Here is an 18913-nt window from a genome sequence, read left to right on the forward strand (position 1 = left end):
CGTCATCAGGTCATCTGATTACACTGCTGATGACACTCTTCAGCGACACATAGGCGTGAAGAATGTCTGTTGGTGTGGCAAGCACTCCAATTAAGCTGAAGGAACCAAAGAATTATTGTAATGCTGGGTGAATTTGAGGGGACAGTATGGAGAGAATGTGTGAAGAAACAGTACGGAGAGCGAGAGGAGAATGTGTGAGGAAACAGAATAGTGAGCGGGGGTGAGGAATGGGTGTGGAAACACTGCGGGGAGGGAATGTGTGAGGAGCAAGCGTGAATGGGTGTGTGGAAATAATGAGGAACGGGGGGGGGGGGATGTGTGCAGAAATAGTATAAGGAATGGTGGGGGGGGGGTGTCAGGAGACAGTATAGGAGGAGAAAAGTTAGTGCGGGCACATAATAGAGACTGGGTAATGTGGGGAAAGGGGTAACATGAAGAGACAGTGTGAGGACATACCAAGGAGGAGACAGTACATGTACTGATGGTGGTTCTGGTGTTGTACTGTACTGATGAGGGTTGTGATGCTGTATTTTTGCATACTGCTGGTAGTTATGTTGATGTATTTTTGTGCAGTTATTGGTTCTGATCCTGTACACATTGAACAGTCCATAACTTATAAAATTACATGATACATGGCCATATTAATAAAGTGTTGTGCTGTCTGACAAGAGTTACTCTGTTTTTATTTGTTTTAGGAAAATTAAAAGGGTTGTTCAAATTTGTGATGAAAGTCTGCAATCACTGACAGCAGACCTCTGAATTTTCACCGTGCGCATGTGCACTGCATGCGGTCAGGATTCTCTGGCGCTAGTGGTGAGAGCAGGAAATCTTGAAACCACAATTATGCGATTTGCATACACTTGGTCACATGCCAACTAGACATGCGTGGCCTCATTCTATACAAATGACTTGAGTGAGGCTGGTCACGTTTAGTTGGAATGTGGCCAGAAGTATGAAAATCTCATACTTGCACTCACATGACCTTTCAGGATTCTCCTGTGCTGGAGGAAAGGTGAAAGTGTGCAGTGCATGTGCTGCAAGTATTCAGAAGTCTGCAGCCACCTAGAGTTACTGCCGACTTTAATCACAAACCTGGACAACCCTTTTAATTATAAAATTAAGTACTGTAGCATGCCCAACCTTAACAGCGTGCAATATACTCAATGTCAGGATTCAGCTCTGCTAGCTGGGTCCAGCAGACACCACATGACCACTCGTATGTGATTTTCATACTTACGGTTATGTGACAACTAGCCTTTAATCCTGCTTCTCTTCATGAAATAGGGGCTGTCGTTTTTCACTGAAATTGAGAGAATTAGGAAGAGCAGCTAATCACGTGACTGTCAAAAAGCAAATCGTATATGAGCGGTCACATGACTACTATTCAAACTGCATGAGCGGTGTGTGTGTGGGGCGCCAAACTGAATTCTTGCTCCGGGTGCCGGAAAACAGATCTGCCTCTGTGCTAAGCTTCCGATATGGTCAGAAGGTTCTGTAAGACATTGCACTATAGATCAGATATTCTTTCAGAAACAAACCGCCTGGAAGCCTCCTTGTCAGATTTATGCTTAAGTACTAATTATATTTTACTTTAAATATTTCTAATAAATAAAATAATCAATACAGTAATTATAATCCATAATTTTCCAATATGTTATATTACTTGTGATACGTCTGATATAGTCTAGCTTTATTAAATCATGTTTTGTTTCTGTAAGGGAAATCAAGGCTGAGCCTGCAGATATTGTTAGAAAGTTCTGTACCATGTTATTCCATAGATAAAATGTACTCCCAGAAACCAGGCGTCTGGAGGTCTCCTGCAACAGACTTATCCTTGAGAACTAAGAATTGTAATGTTTAATCTGAACATGCATGGAAACTTTGTTACTGTGAGCCAGAACTTTGGTTTAGATCCTGCACTCTTCTGTAACAGAGTAGGTCCCTCTCTCATTCATAGGGGTCCTGTATACGCATTTTATGTCTCATCTCCATCTCTGAACTGTAACTATTATTCAAAATACATTTTTCTCTCATTCAAATCACCTGTGAATATGGATGTTTTGCTTGGAATACAGATTTCCATGTCATTTCATTATATTGTCTGGGCTTGCGTGGAAACTCCATGCATGAGAGAAATTTACATTTAAATACTGCACCCTTTTGCAAGAAGGCAGACCCACTTCTCATTCATAGAGGTTTCTGTATAAGGTTTTTATATCTTATCCTTATCTATACCTTTACTTGTAACTTTATTCTAAATAAACCTCCATTTTATTCAATTACCTATGAAGACCTGGTTTGGCCATTCCAGCAGTGTCAGCACTGGCTCTCCCGGGGCCCGCGATCCCTGCGGCCAATCAGAGGTGTCTTCACGCTCTCGTACTTTGGAGGAATTGACCGCTGCAGCTGCTCTCCCACCTCCTCCAGATGTCAATGATGTCTGTAGGAGAGGAAAGTGAAGCCAGCGCTGAATGTCACGCCAAATATGGCTGCCCTCCTATTATATAAATCTCACTAGAACTCCGCCACCAGCCTATCACATTCCTAGTTCCACATCCAACCTCCATATCAAACCCTGTAATAAACCCTTCATTACCTGGTCTTGTCAGGACCTCAATAAACCCAGCCTTTTTGAGGGCTAGTTCTGTACGGCCATTAATAATGCACTGGTGTAAATAATGTGTGTGAGGTAAATTGTGTGGAAAACCGGATTGTAATCAAGCAATGATTTCTTCAATTGGACTGCAATGTCCTGAACCATACGACTGGTACCAGTCATGTGACTTATGCTGCCCCAGGACTACAGCCATATTGGCCAAAGCTGTGATATCACAGAGGCACATACCAGCATGTGGAAGCATGGCGACATAGCGATGACATCACAATGGCAGGTGCCGGAATGTGGAATCTATGACATAGCGATGACATCACAATGGCAGGTGCCTGCATACACAGGAGCGCAGGTGAGAGGAGACACACGGGAGCTCACAAACCACAAGGAAGGCAAGAAGAATCGATTGGAGAATAGGGACAGGAGAAAGCCAAGAAGAACAGAATAACCCGCTTCTTAGCCTTCACTGAGCCATGACAAGACTGACCGGATGGAAGCGGAGGAGGAGACCCAGGACCCCGTCACATCCACCTGAATGATGAGAAAGGGGAGAAATTATGTAGATTATGGAGCAGAATTACAACTATTCTCGTTACCCATAGCAACCAGTCAGAGCTCAGCTTTTATTACAGGGGTATTCCCATCTCCAAATCCTCTCCCAATATGGAGTAGGTTGTAGTGGAGAGAAGATTTCCCTTTTTCGGCGCTTCCAGAGGATAAGGATCGTTACAGATGAATTTTTTTTCTCAAAATCAGATTTATTCGGACACTATATTAAGAACAAACAACGCGTTTCTGCCAGCAACGGCCTTCATCAGGTATAATATGCACTTGTAAGGACTTTAAGGGAAGACAATCTTTATAGACTAGTTACTCTTAAGATGTCGTGTTTTTTTTTTTCTTCTTTCCTTGACTTGGTTGAATTGATTAGGATTGACACCACACCCCAATTAAGTTAGGAGAGTGGGTAGTTGTTCAGCATTACATTCTAGCACCATTCTGTGTACTAGAATGGTATATTTTTTGATATTAGAATGAACATATATATAATAAAATTCCTTTCTCTTATCATTTCCTTCACTTTCACCTCCTTATATATATAGAAAGAGAAAGTGATATATAATAGTAATTTTAGAATACATAGTTGTGATTAAAATATACCTGGTGATGGTTATATTTATATATATAAAAAAATAAATAAATAAATTACATAGTACTGATCATAAAAATACATAATTGTTAGTCTAGTATATAAAAAAAAATCATAAAATATAACAGTTATTTTTACAGGAATGAGATCTTACAATAAAACAAATATTATTTTCAGTATTGGTAAATAGGACTGTGCATTATTAAATATACATTTTTTTTCTTCTTTTTCCCCCTCACACATTTTCCACTATATCATTGAGACCATCTGGATATAGGGTTTTCAATCTAAAGATCCAATAAGACTCTTTTCTGTTTAGTTTCTGGAGTTACCTTTATGTCAAATTGTTTGTGGTGTTTAACTAAAAGGTGTCTGGACAAACTGTGTTTTAAAAAACCTTTTTTGGTGTTGTGTCTGTGGCCATTCATACGCGACCGCAGTGTCTGTGTAGTGCGGCCCACGTATTGAAGACCACAGGCACAATTGATCACGTAGATAACGTGATCACTCTCACAAGTAAGGTGCTGGTTTATATTTATTGTCTCTCCTGTGCTTCTTGATGTGATACATTTTTGTTTGTGACTAATGATATTGCAGCAATGACATTTTTTTGATCCACATCTAAAAACTCCAAGGGGATTTTGTATAGGAGTCTTTTTTGGTCTTAAAGGAGAGAGGGGTTTCCCTAAGACACTAGGCGCAATAATGTTCCCAATAGTAACCCCCCTCCGGAATGTGATACCAGGATTCTCCGGTAGCCACTTTTTGAGAAAGGAATCCCTTCTTAGAATGTACCAATACTTTTTTAAAATCTGTCTTACTTTCACACTTCCCTGATTAAAAGCAGTAATAAAATTATATTGCCATCTTGTATTATTTTCTTTATCTCTCTTTTTGTACGTATTTGTTTGTTCATTGTCTATAACAGAGCACTGTTTTTTTTCTGTGAGTTTTTCATACAGACATTCATTTTGAGTTTTTTTCAGGTTGGTTTCATAGGCTTCTGCTATCAATTTTTTGGGGTGTTTTTTATCCAAGAATTTTTTAGTCCGAATTTTGGATTGTTCCACATAATCTTTGTCTTTCGTATTGTTCTTTCGGATGCGCAGCTATTGGCTGAACAGTATGTTCTGCTTCCATTTTGGATAATGTGCGCTCCGAAAGTCCAAAAATCCATTAGAATCCGTTTTTTTTAAAAAAGGTTTTACTTATAATTTTATTATTAGAGTGACTGATTTCCAGGTCCAGATAATGGATTTTTTCTTTATCCATGTTATATGTGAATGAAATACCCCAACTATTTTTGTTAAGTTCCTCTATAAGAGAAATAGCTTGTTTTTCTGTGCCCTTCCAGAAGATGATTAAATCATCTATATAGCGTCTATATAGCAATATGTGTTCCTTAAATGGTGTTTGGCTGATGGGAGATGAGGACTCGAATCGCCCCATAAAAAGATTAGCGAAACTTGGCGCGACCCGAGTCCCCATCGCGGTGCCAAACTGCTGCAGGAACAATTCACCCTGGAATTCAAAAACATTATGCTCCAATATAAACTTTAAGCCTGATAGAAGGAAATCTCTCTGGGCCGACGGCATATTTGGAATCTCAGATAAATAGTGTGATACTGCTTCAACTCCCATATTATGTTCTATATTGGAGTACAGAGCATTCACATCCAGTGTAATGAAAAGATAATCATTTTCCCAGTTTAAAGAACTATATTCCTTTATAAGTTGGTAAGAATCATGGAGGAAAGACGGTAGCTTTTTTACAAGGTCCTGAAGATGTAAGTCTATATAGTGAGATAACTGACTAGTTAGAGATCCAATACTGGAAATAATCGGTCTACCTGGTGGTACTACAGGGTTTTTGTGGACCTTTGGTAAATGATAAAAAATTGCTGTGTTTGGGTTTTTGTTTGTCAGGAAACGTTTTTTTTTTTATTGATAATATTTTGTGAATATGCTACATTTATGAACATGTGGTATTCTGATTTAAATGTTTTTGCAGGATCTGTATCTAATTTGTTATAGTATTTTTTATCTGCTAGGATATTGTGAGCTTCCTGCAGATATGTTTCCCTGTCCTGAATGACCACTCCACCTCCTTTATCAGCTTGTCTGATGACTATTTTTTTTATTATTTTTCAATTGCTTGAGAGCTAACTTCTCTGATTTTGAAATATTGTCTTTGGTACTGAATGATATTTTTTCAGTATTTTTGTATTTATTATTTTTAAAAAAAGTATTGGTACATTCTAAGAAGGGATTCCTTTCTCAAAAAGTGGCTACCGGAGAATCCTGGTATCATATTCCGGAGGGCGGTTACTATTGGGAACATTATTGCGCCTAGTGTCTTAGGCAAACCCCTCTCTCCTTTAAGACCAAAAAAGACTCCTATACAAAATCCCCTTGGAGTTTTTAGATGTGGATCAAAAAAATGTCATTGCTGCAATATCATTAGTCACAAACAAAAATGTATCACATCAAGAAGCACAGGAGAGACAATAAATATAAGCCAGCACCTTACTTGTGAGAGTGATCACATTATCTACGTGATCAATTGTGCCTGTGGTCTTCAATACGTGGGCCGCACTACACAGACACTGCGGTCGCGTATGAATGGCCACAGACACAACACCAAAAAAGGTTTTTTAAAACACAGTTTGTCCAGACACCTTTTAGTTAAACACCACAAACAATTTGACATAAAGGTAACTCCAGAAACTAAACAGAAAAGAGTCTTTTTGGATCTTTAGATTGAAAACCCTATATCCAGATGGTCTTAATGATATAGTGGAAAATGTGTGAGGGGGAAAAAGAAGAAAAAAAATGTATATTTAATAATGCACAGCCCTATTTACCAATACTGAAAATAATATTTGTTTTATTGTAAGATTTCATTCCTGTAAAAATAACTTATATTTTATGAATTTTTTTATATACTAGACTAACAATTATGTATTTTTATGATCAGTACTATGTAATTTATTTATTATTATTTTTTTATATATAAATATAACCATCACCAGGTATATTTTAATCACAACTATGCATTCTAAAATTACTATTATATATCACTTTCTCTTTCTATATATATAAGGAGGGGAAAGTGAAGGAAATGATAAGAGAAAGGAATTTTATTATATATATGTTCATTCTAATATAAAAAAATCTACCATTCTAGTACACAGAATGGTGCTAGAATGTAATGCTGAACAACTACCCACTCTCCTAACTTAATTGGGGTGTGGTGTCAATCCTAATCAATTCAACCAAGTCAAGGAAAGAAAAAAAAAAAAAAAACACGACATCTTAAGAGTAACTAGTCTATAAAGATTGTCTTCCCTTAAAGTCCTTACAAGTGCATTTTATACCTGATGAAGGCCGTTGCTGGCAGAAACACGTTGTTTGTTCTTAATATAGTGTCCGAATAAATCTGATTTTGAGAAAAAGAATTCATCTGTAACGATCCTTATCCTCTGGAAGCGCCGAAAAAGGGAAATCTTCTCTCCACTACAATATCCAACATGCAAGCCTTATACCAGGGCTGACATAGTTCCCGCATTTGTGCTGCAGACCAGAGGATTGCAAAGAGCTGATCCACTATACAGATCATTTGAGTGAAAATACAAGACATCTAAAGGGTGAGTGCAAAAAACAAATACTGTTGTGGCAAATGCACATATTCATCTACACTTAGACTCTGCGCCCCTTGTCTCCCCTTTTTATTCTTTTTTTATATCACTGTGGAATATGGAGTAGGTGTAATAATAATAATGTTAGCAAATACCTCCAATTAGAAATGTAGAATAGTTTTTCTGATTCGCCATGTCTCTTCCCTCATGTGCAGGCATTGCAGGACCTTAGCTATCCATGCTTACAAACCACTTATAGCGATAGTTATCTAGTTGCTAGTGGTCGTAACCATAGATACCTAAGGTCCTGCAATGCCTGCACATGAGGAAAGAAACATAGCGAATCAGAAAAAGTATTCTACATTTCTTATTGGAGGTATTTGCTAATATTATTATTATTACACCTACTATATATTGCGATAGGATCTTGGAGATGGGAATACCCTTTTAATTTCTGATTGCTATGGGTAACTAGGAGAGTTTTTTGTTGCTCAGCTTTGATAAGGGATGATAGATTTTACTAGGCTAAGTGGATATCATTGGTGCAACCAGTGCAGCTGCACAGGGGACTAATAGGTTAGGGGCTACCCTCTGGTGACTGTGGGGCGGTCATAAAACTACCCTCTGGTGACTGTGGGGCGGTCATAAAACTACCCCCTCGGCTGACTGTGGGGCGGTCATAAAACTACCCCCTCGGCTGACTGTGGGGCGGTCAAAAAACTACCCCCTCGGCTGACTGTGGGGCGGTCAGAAAACTACCCCCTCGGCTGACTGTGGGGCGGTCAGAAAACTACCCCCTCGGCTGACTGTGGGGCGGTCAGAAAACTACCCCCTCGGCTGACTGTGGGGCGGTCAGAAAACTACCCCCTCGGCTGACTGTGGGGCGGTCAAAAAACTACCCCCTCGGCTGACTGTGGGGCGGTCAATAAACTACCCCCTCGGCTGACTGTGGGGCGGTCAATAAACTACTCCCTCGGCTGACTGTGGGGCGGTCAAAAAGCTACCCCCTCGGCTGACTGTGGGGCGGTCAAAAAGCTACCCCCTCGGCTGACTGTGGGGCGGTCAAAAAGCTACCCCCTCGGCTGACTGTGGGGCGGTCAAAAAGCTACCCCCTCGGCTGACTGTGGGGCGGTCAAAAAGCTACCCCCTCGGCTGACTGTGGGGCGGTCAAAAAGCTACCCCCTCGGCTGACTGTGGGGCGGTCAAAAAGCTACCCCCTCGGCTGACTGTGGGGCGGTCAAAAAGCTACCCCCTCGGCTGACTGTGGGGCGGTCAAAAAACTACCCCCTCGGCTGACTGTGGGGCGGTCAAAAAGCTACCCCCTCGGCTGACTGTGAGGCGGTCAAAAAGCTACCCCCTCGGCTGACTGTGAGGCGGTCAAAAAGCTACCCCCTCGGCTGACTGTGGGGCGGTCAAAAAGCTACCCCCTCGGCTGACTGTGGGGCGGTCAAAAAGCTACCCCCTCGGCTGACTGTGGGGCGGTCAAAAAGCTACCCCCTCGGCTGACTGTGGGGCAGTCAAAAAGCTACCCCCTCGGCTGACTGTGGGGCGGTCAAAAAGCTACCCCCTCGGCTGACTGTGGGGCGGTCAAAAAGCTACCCCCTCGGCTGACTGTGGGGCGGTCAAAAAGCTACCCCCTCGGCTGACTGTGGGGCGGTCAAAAAGCTACCCCCTCGGCTGACTGTGGGGCGGTCAAAAAGCTACCCCCTCGGCTGACTGTGGGGCGGTCAAAAAGCTACCCCCTCGGCTGACTGTGGGGCGGTCAAAAAGCTACCCCCTCGGCTGACTGTGGGGCGGTCAAAAAGCTACCCCCTCGGCTGACTGTGGGGCGGTCAAAAAGCTACCCCCTCGGCTGACTGTGGGGCGGTCAAAAAGCTACCCCCTCGGCTGACTGTGGGGCGGTCAAAAAACTACCCCCTCGGCTGACTGTGGGGCGGTCAAAAAACTACCCCCTCGGCTGACTGTGGGGCGGTCAAAAAACTACCCCCTCTGCTGACTGTGGGGCGGTCAAAAAACTACCCTCTGCTGACTGTGGGGCGGTCAAAAAACTACCCTCTGCTGACTGTGGGGCGGTCAAAAAACTACCCTCTGCTGACTGTGGGCGGTTCTCAAACTACTCCTAGTGCTGGCGGGCGGGTTCTAGTACTGCTCCTGGCGGGGCGGTTCTAGTACTGCTCCTGGCGGGGCGGCTCTAGTACTGCTCCTGGCGGGGCGGCTCTAGTACTGCTCCTGGCGGGGCGGCTCTAGTACTGCTCCTGGCGGGGCGGCTCTAGTACTGCTCCTGGCGGGGCGGCTCTAGTACTGCTCCTGGCGGGGCGGCTCTAGTACTGCTCCTGGCGGGGCGGCTCTAGTACTGCTCCTGGCGGGGCGGCTCTAGTACTGCTCCTGGCGGGGCGGCTCTAGTACTGCTCCTGGCGGGGCGGTTCTAGTACTGCTCCTGGCGGGGCGGTTCTAGTACTGCTCCTGGTGCTGGCGGTTCTAGTACTGCTCCTGGTGCTGGCGGTTCTAGTCCTGCTCCTGCTGCTGGTGGGCGGGTCTAGTACTGCTCCTGGCGGGGCGGTTCTAGTCCTGCTCCTGCTGCTGGTGGGCGGGTCTAGTACTGCTCCTGGCGGGGCGGGTCTAGTACTGCTCCTGGCGGGGCGGGTCTAGTACTGCTCCTGGCGGGGCGGGTCTAGTACTGCTCCTGGCGGGGCGGGTCTAGTACTGCTCCTGGCGGGGCGGGTCTAGTACTGCTCCTGGCGGGGCGGGTCTAGTACTGCTCCTGGCGGGGCGGGTCTAGTACTGCTCCTGGCGGGGCGGGTCTAGTACTGCACCTGGTGCTGGCGGTTCTAGTCCTGCTCCTGGTGCTGGCGGTTCTAGTCCTGCTCCTGGTGCTGGCGGTTCTAGTCCTGCTCCTGGTGCTGGCGGTTCTAGTCCTGCTCCTGGTGCTGGCGGTTCTAGTCCTGCTCCTGGTGCTGGCGGTTCTAGTACTGCTCCTGGTGCTGTCGGTTATAGTACTGCTCCTGGTGCTGGCGGGGCGGGTCTAGTACTGCTCCTGGCGGGGCGGGTCTACTACTGCTCCTGGCGGGGCAGGTCTTGTACTGCTCCTGGCGGGGCGGGTCTAGTACTGCTCCTGGCGGGGCGGGTCTAGTACTGCTCCTGGTGGGGCGGGTCTAGTACTGCTCCTGGCGGGGCGGGTCTAGTACTGCTCCTGGTGATGGCGGGTCTAGTACTGCTCCTGGCGGGGCGGGTCTAATACTGGTGCTGGCGGTTCTAGTACTGCTCCTGGCGGGGCGGTTCTAGTACTGCTCCTGGTGATGGCGGTTCTAGTACTGCTCCTGGTGCTGCCGGTTCTACTGTAGTACTGCTCCTGGTGCTGGCAGTTCTAGTACTGCTCCTGGTGTTGGCAGTTCTAGTACTGCTCCTGGTGCTGGTGGTTCTAGAACAACCCCTGGCGGATGGTTCTGGAACAACCCCTGGTGCTGATGGGCGGTTTTAGAAGTACTCCTAGTGTGCAGTTCTAGTACTGCTCCTGGTGGGCGGTTATATAACTACTCCTAGTTTTGGTGGGCGGTTCTAGAACTACCCTGGTGGGCGGTTCCAGAACAACCCCTGGTGATGGTGGGTGGTTCTAGAATTACTCCTGGAGGGCGGTTCTAGAGCTACCCCTGGCGGGTGGTTCCTGAACAACCCCTGGTGATGGTGGGCGGTTCTAGAATTACCCCTGGTGGTTGGTTCTAGAACTACCCCTAGTTTTGGTGGGCGGTTCTAGAACTACCCCTGGTGGGCGGTTCCAGAACAACCCCTGGTGATGGTGGGCGGTTCTAGAATTACTCCTGGTGCTGGAGGGCGGTTCTAGATCTACCCCTGGCGGGCGGTTCCTGAACAACCCCTGGTGCCGGTGGGCGGTTCTAGAATTACTCCTAGCGTGCAAGTCCTCGTGGGCGGTTCTAGTACTGTTCCTGGTATGCTCCTGGTGGGCGGTTCAAGAACTACCCCTGGCGCCAGTGGGCGGTTCCAGTACGACCCCTGGCGCCAGTGGGCGGTTCCAGTACGACCCCTGGCGCCAGTGGGCGGTTCCAGTACGACCCCTGGCGCCAGTGGGCGGTTCCAGTACGACCCCTGGCGCCAGTGGGCGGTTCCAGTACGACCCCTGGCGCCAGTGGGCGGTTCCAGTACGACCCCTGGCGCTAGTGGGCGGTTCCAGTACGACCCCTGGCGCCAGTGGGCGGTTCCAGTACTACCCCTGGCGCCAGTGGGCGGTTCCAGTACTACCCCTGGCGCCAGTGGGCGGTTCCAGTACTACCCTTGGCGCCAGTGGGCGGTCCCAGTACTACCCTTGGCGCCAGTGGGCGGTCCCAGTACTACCCCTGGCACCAGTGGGCGGTTCCAGTACTACCCCTGGCGCCAGTGGGCGGTTCCAGTACTACCCCTGGTGCCAGTGGGCGGTTCCAGTACTAACCCTGGCGGGCGGTTCTACACCTACCCCTGGTGTGCGTTCTAGAACTACTCCTGGTAGTATACATCTATTCTATATTTTTCTATTTTAACTATTGTATGTACATTGGTGTGAGTGCCTGTCTCTACGGTGTCACTTACTTAACCGTGTATTCATTATACGTTTTTTAAATTTCCTATTTTTGCAGAATTTGACTATTTAGTTCGGTTGTTCTTGATTGGTTCTTTGGCATTCCTAGTTTGTCTATGGGCTCAATGCAACAAAATGAGTCATCTAGCGTCAATGAACTTTAACCACCTTCACTGCACACGTCAGTGTTGTGTCCTCCTCTCCCCACCCCCAAATAGCTGCAAAGTCCCACCTGTATAGTGGAGCCCAAGACCACACTCTGGATCTCTGGCACTCCTGATGTCACGTGCAGGGGCCCCAGGAGCCTCCGAACACCACACTGACATCTGTCTGCTCTCCTCCACAACTGAGCAGCAGCAGAAGCCCAGCTAACAGACATTGCTGTCACTGCAAACACTCATTGGATTAACTGACACGATGTCAGCGAGTTTCTGAAGATCCGGATACTGCAGCCATGAGATCTGTGGCTGCATTAGGCAGATGGGACATTGCAGCTAATAGAGAGTAAGAGTGTAACAGAGATGGCCCTAAACTGCATTTAAAGGGAATCTGTCACCAGGTTTATTGCCACCTGATCTGAGAGCAGCACAACGTGGGGACAAAGATCCCCAATTCCAGTGACGTGTTGCTTTCTGGGCTGATTGCTGTAGTTTTGATAAGAGATCCTCCACAAGCAGGAGACTGCCACCAGATGACTAGTAAAGCTTCTGCCATGTAGTCCAACCCTGTCCCCACAATGGATGGATAGTTCTGTACACTGTGCATAGGCAGAAAGCTACCAATCAGTGATGTGGGTGGGGTTATACAGAGCCCAGCATTCAGAGCATTTGTAGATCTGCAGCAGACACAGTTACTCTGAACTGCACCAAGTGATCCATCACTGTAATCAGGGTCTCTGCCCCTAAGTCATGCTGCTCTCAGATGAGGCAGCAAAATCCTGGTGACAAATTCACTAACCCCATCCAGATTCAGGTGCAAGTATTAGAATTGATTCTCATGCTCAAAATTAAATGTAAAGGCAAGTGGCTAATGGCAGGCAATAGGTACAGCAAGGTGTGGAAGAGTTACCTGCAGGATTGTAGGGAACAAACTTCTCAATGTCGGGGTACTGCTGCTCGTCTGTCTTATCAGAAGTGCCAGAAACCTAGAGGGGAACAGGAACCAGGTCACAAGCTTCATTTATCCAGTGTTTGCCATTAGGTTCTCCATATATGATCTGAAAAGGAGTCAGCCAAGCCCCTGTGGCATAGCTGTGGCCTGGCCATACACTGTTTGGCTAGCAGCCATCTCTCCCAACATACAGATGAGCTCTCATGTGTTCTGTGGGGAGGAGGGTAATCTGCTGCCTCTAAGCAATTTGTCCCTAGAGAACAAGGAGCGGGTATTTGAACTGAACATTTGTTAGGGCAGCCAGGAGACCCCCATACACATTACACAGCTAGATTAGCCAGATATTAGCCCACTTTAATCCAACAGATAATAATGGGACTTGTAATAGTAGAATATGCCATGTGATCTTCTTGCAGATGTTCCTGTGGCATTTTAGGATTATGTAGATACAAGTCTGTACATCAGTACAGGGCAGAACACAAGAGCGGTGTATGATCAGAGCTGCGGTAATACATTATACCTGTATAACAGCTGGCGCAGGCTTTGGCACTTTCCGGTCTCCTTTCAGAGGCTGCCCGTTCTTCTGGGTCATTACTTGCTTGTTGACATTTCCCAGAGCTTTTCTTGATGTTTTCCCACTTGATGCAGAACTGCGCACTTTGCCCTGGTGGCTTTTGACAAGCGACTTTCCTATAGGGAAAAAGTCAAGTTACTTACCGGTAACAGGATCTTTCGGAGACCATGACAGCACCATGGGGGGGGGGGGTCAGCCCACCAAGGACAGCAAACCTACAGGCTTAACAAGGGGTGCCACTTCTCGCCTCAGTTTGGATTACAGAGTATTGAGAGGACTGCCAGGATAAACATAGCAAACAATCACAAAATGACTCTATCATACACCACCCATTAAGTCTGAAATTCTAACAAACAGAGTGCTCCCACAAACATGAAGGGAGGAAATATAAGGGTGCTGTCATGGTCTCAGAAAAATCCCGTTACCGGTAAGTAACTTATGACCATCGGTCGACCATGACAGCACCACGAGAGAATTGTAGAGATTAAGAAGTCTTGGGAGGGTCCACAGCTTGGAGCACCCATCTCCCAAAGGTGAGGTCAGATGAAACACCCATATCCAGTCTATAGTGCCTATAGAATGTAGAGGGAGAAGACCAGGTAGCAGCCTTACATATGTCTATCGAGACACCCGTCTTCTCTGCCCAGGAGATAGACAGCCCGGGTGGAGTGAGCGTTCAACCCTTGTGATACTTCTTCGTCACTAAACGCATAAGCTAGAGAAATAGCCTCCCTCATCCATCTAGCTACGGGGACCTTGACTTTAAACCCTTTCCTAACCCCTTGGTAGGATATAAACAATGAGCTCTCTTTCCTAAAGTCTTTGGTAACCGAGAGGTACCTAACCACACAACTCCTTACGTCTAATGTATGCAACTCTGCTTCCTTCTGGTTACTCGGATTAGGACAGAAGGAGGGTAGTACTACTTCCTGAAGTCAGTGGAAATGAGTAGCTACCTTAGGGAGATAGAGTCATTCTTAAACCTGATCCTGCCTATCATCCAGGATTTGAGTAAATGGTAAGGCCGTAGACAGAGCCTGAATGTGACCAATCCTCCTAGCAGAGGTTAAAGCTATTAGTAGTGCTGTTTTAAGGGAGAGGGATTTAAGGGTTGCTAATTCTACCACTGGGCGTGCCACCTGCTGGCCGTAGAGGTTATTGCAGCACTCCCTTTGGAGTCGGCACACATGTGGCCGGAACTTCCTGGTCCGGTCACGTGACCACCGGGGCGCACAGCAGCATCATGCCACGCCTCCGGCTACATAGAGAGACCGGAAGCGTGTGGCCCCGCCGTATCATGCGGCACTGAAGCTGCAACTTCCCACAGGGACACCACTGCCTGGCGCCAGAACGACACTGGGGCGGCCCACCCCAGACAGGGGCGCAGCTCCCCCTTACCATCTGGCACCAGCATGATGTTGGGGCTGCCAACCCCAGACAGGGGCACAGCCCCTGCTGCCATCCAGCGCCCATTTGATGCTGGGGCTGCCAACCCCAGACATAGGCGCCGCTCCACAGCCACTGACGCAGAGCGATGCTGGAGCTGCCGACCCCAGGCTGTGGGCGCTGCTCGACAGCTCGATTCTTCAGAATCCGTACATCTTCAACAGGTAAGCCTGCCACAGGTTCCCTTCATCAAGGATAGGAAACCAAACTGAGGCGAGAGGTGCCGCCCCTTTTAAGCCTGTAGGTTTCTTGTACTTGGTGGGCGGATTCCCTCTCTCGTGGTGCAGTCATGGTCGACCGATAAATAGATACTTTGAGGACTGTTCCCGAGCATCAATGGGCAAGAAACTGAAAGATTGCCAACACCAAAGCAGCAGTGGCAGAGTCTTCCAATACGCAAGGAACAGAATTATGCCCACCTGGATGTCAGGTGTACTAGTAATCCCAGCACCCATGCCCAATCTGAGCACATACTTGAAAATCATTTCTGCACTAAAAGTGAAAGAAAAAAAACCCACTGGAGTGGCACTTTAACCCCTTACCAACATGATTTGCAGTTACATCATATGCCAGCTGTGATATTTAGCCATCATCAACCTCTAATAGCCACATGTAGGGCAGAGCTCCACCTGTTAGAGACGGACAGCGGCATTAACAGCGAACTGAGAAGGGAGTCATGCCATGTGCCCATCTGTGCTCCTGTAACACGATCGTGGGATGCCATCACTGCCAGAAAGGAGTCTGCTGAAAAGACCCATGCCTGTCATGACAGATCTGTGAATGCTGGCTATATACTGCAGTATTGCTGTACGTAACAAGAATTCAGATGATTGCATGTTCAAGTCCCCTAAGGCTATGTGCCCACGATGCAGAAATACTCCGGATTTTTCCTGAGCGTTTCTGCATCTCCCCTGGCAGAAAAAACGCATGTGGATTGTACATGTGGATTGTACATGCGGATTGTACATGCGGATTGTACATGCGGATTGTACATGCATTTTCCTGCCAGGGACATGCGGAAATGAAGAGTTCTTAACATGCATTTCCGCATGCGGGTTGTCAAGCGCTTTCCAAGCGATTTTAGCATCACTTGGAAAGTGCTTGTCAACTTGGTCACACTATATAAATCCATGCAAACGGCATGGATTTATATAGTGTGACCCGAGAGAATGTCAAAAAATAAAAAATAAATCTATACTTACCTTCCGATAGACCCCAGAGTCTTGCTTCACTCGGTGCTGACTGCAGGCAGATCGCGGTACACTGCACTGAAGGACCTGCCGACGTCAGCGTCGCGTGACCCATCACATGACTATGACATCAGCGCAGGTCCTTCAGTCCATCGCGATTTGCCGGCATGAGAGGAGGAGCGCAGCGGGGGCCGCCAGAAGGTAAGTATCATATTTAGTTTTTATTTTATTCTTTTTTTCACAGTTTCTATAGTACCCGGGTCCGGAGGACGGTCTCCTCTCCTCTAGACCTGGGAACCATCCGCACATTGGAACGCGTGGATTGCGCATCTACATATACAGTGATGCGTAATCCATGAGTTCTAATGCAAGTAAGTGGTGGCGAAAAAGCAGCACTTCCACAAAATAATTGGTAGTGCTGCGTTTTTTTTCCGCAATGATAATCCGCAGCAGAAATTTCCGCAGCATGTGCACAGCACATGCGGGTTATCATTGGGGAACATGGCAGGCCTTCTACCATGTGTTTTTTAAGCGTTTCTGCAGCATTTTTGCCGCTGCGGAAATGCTTAAAAAATGCATCGTGGGCACACAGCCTAAGGGGACAAAAAGGAAAAAGTATAATCTGAACCTTCAAATCACCCCTGCCCCTCTATGACCCATTTTAAAATAAACCATATGGGCGTTACTTCTGTAAAAGTCCAATCAAAATATAAAAATAATTTACCTGATCAGTGAACGGCATAAAAACAAAAACCCTCATATGGCTGTATTGACAGAAAGATAAAGTTACTGCTCTTAGAAGAATAAGAAAAATGCAGAGATGGGAAATAACACGGTCAGGAAGGGGTTAAATTCTGCCACTTCTATAGAAAATTGAACCCATTTCGCTGACTGCTTTCAATGGCAGCCAAATAAGGCAGAGGGTTAGAGGAATACTGACCTTATATTGTAGACTTCTAGGATGCTTAAGAAGTGGACATTCCCTTTAAGCTACATTGTGCAGACAAAGCCATGGCAGTGTAGAAGGCCGACAAGATCTCAGTGGAAAGGCTGCAGGTTTGCGTCTGCATTAGGCAAGTTATAGAGGTAGAAGTGTTGGGACCTTGTTGCTGTGCAGGTAGAATCTGGAGCCTCGGCACCGTCCTGCGTAGCCCATACTACAGGGAGGAGCAGCGCCATGTGTAGTAATCTGAGCAGGATAGTCAGTGTTCAGCCAGCACTGATGGAGACTGACACCCCAACTCATTACCCAATACATGACAGGCTTAAAGAACCTCTCCCATCAGAGCTTATCCTCTTAGTATATTGTAATTATATAGAACTGTGTACTAACAATTGCTCACTTTACCTTTCTACCCAGTAAATTCTTTTCTATGTAGAAACAGGAAGCATCAGGAAGCCTCTTCCCTGCAAAAATCATTCTCCTCTTCACCTCCTGACCCAGCTGCTCCCTCCTCCTCTGCAGGGACTTATGACTCATGCAGGAAAAGTTCACCTTGTGGTAACATAGAGATTAGAAGGATTCAGCTAGTCAGTTTTTAATCACATCTCTTTTCCATTAGGTAAATGACAATAAGCTGGGTAGAAAGGCAAAATGAGCAATTGTAAGTACACAGTGCTATATAATATGATTACTGCAATATATAGAGAATAAAAACTGATGGGAGAGATTCTTTAAAGATGGGTGGGCAAAAGTAAAAGCAAAGTTTATTATGAGGTGGACTCCACTTAACACTTCTGGTGAGGCGCACCATAGTGATGGGGTGCACTTAATTTATGGAAAGTTGTGACTCAGGTGGCTTCACCATGCTCCGTCCACTTGGCAGAGCTGGAGTGAAAGTGCTTAAATAAATAAATATATATATATTGAGTGCAAGGGATAATTTTACTTAATCGAACACGATGACAAAATCCCAAACCGACCCAAATTCATCTTCAAAAAGGCACGTAACCTAGGATCAATTATAGCCCCCACAGTAAGGATACACACCAGTTCTCAAAAACCTCAAACCCCATTCCATCAAAAACTAAAAGGCTTCTTTCCATGCAAAAAATGTAAGACATGCAAAACCCTAAACACACCAAAACAACACACCGTCAGCCACCAAAAAGAAATATACCCCATCACAGATTTTATAACATGCAACACCACAGGGGTCATATACGGGCTATATTGCCCATGTGGCAAATTATATATAGGCAGAACAAAAAGACCTATGAACATCAGGATCAACGAACATTTAAGGAACATCAAAAATAAATACATGGGCCACCCTCTCTCAAAACACTTTATAAAAAAACACAATGGGTCAATAAAAGGAATTAAAATAGTAGGTATACAAATCGTCCACAAGAACTGGAGACAAGGAGATTTTATTAAGAGCATGTCCAGGAAAGAAAGTGAGTGGATTTTTAAACTGAACACCTTAAGACCAAGAGGATTGAACAGCGAAATAGAGCTCTTTGCATTTAATGACTAACAAATTGACCTATGACGTCACCAGCCCTGCATATATAAGGACACCATTTGACTGGGTTAAGCCATCCCTGAGGAAGACAGCCGCAGTTGTTGAAACGCGTCGGACTGACCCTTAACACAGCTAAAGAGGCGCCCACAGGCCTCCGTA

This window comes from Phyllobates terribilis, unplaced genomic scaffold (assembly GCF_046119375.1).
Source record: "Phyllobates terribilis strain yellow unplaced genomic scaffold, ASM4611937v1 Scaffold_132__1_contigs__length_4960021, whole genome shotgun sequence".
Taxonomy (NCBI): Eukaryota; Metazoa; Chordata; class Amphibia; order Anura; family Dendrobatidae; genus Phyllobates; species Phyllobates terribilis.